This window comes from Prunus persica, chromosome G1 (genome assembly GCF_000346465.2).
Source record: "Prunus persica cultivar Lovell chromosome G1, Prunus_persica_NCBIv2, whole genome shotgun sequence".
Taxonomy (NCBI): Eukaryota; Viridiplantae; Streptophyta; class Magnoliopsida; order Rosales; family Rosaceae; genus Prunus; species Prunus persica.
Genome location: NC_034009.1, coordinates 24260964 through 24261613, shown reverse-complemented (window position 1 = coordinate 24261613; position 650 = coordinate 24260964).

Here is a 650-nt window from a genome sequence, read left to right as displayed (position 1 = left end):
TTTAAAACTCCATCCACCCCTTTGCGCTTCACCAGGTTTATCTATCTTGCCCTTCTCATTATCCGGCTTGTTCCCGTTACCTTACTTTTCCCTTTCCCTTTTCCCTCTTCATTTTTCAGAGCTTTTCACATACTTTGTTGGTGCAGAAAATAGACTGTCTTGGGTTTTTTCAAAGGACACCGAACCCCACGGATACCTGTTGAACGCATCCAAGTCCTTTACAAGGGTCAGGTAATTTAGATTGATGTTCAAATGTTTGTCCCTTCCCAAAACCACTAACTCAGCAAAGTAAACAAGAGCTAGCTTGTATATGTCATCTTCCTCTGTGCACCTCAGAAATGCTTCTTCTAAGGCATTACATGTAATTCCTTCGTCTATAAAATATCTTTTCTGAAGTCTAATTTCATCACTCTCTCCACTGGAAACTTCAGGCACTTCCCCAAAACGAAGCCCTGTGATCAAACAGAAATCCTGATGAGTGAACTGAGCAACGTCACACCCTATTAAGAAACTCAGTCCATCCAAGTCTTTCACACCCTGCCCCGCTACTCTATGCAACACAACTCCATGCACAATCTGCCCGCTAAACTGAATCTTATCTATATTCAGAAGATGGCCAAAGCATGATGTCTTGAATGTTCTAATTGTTC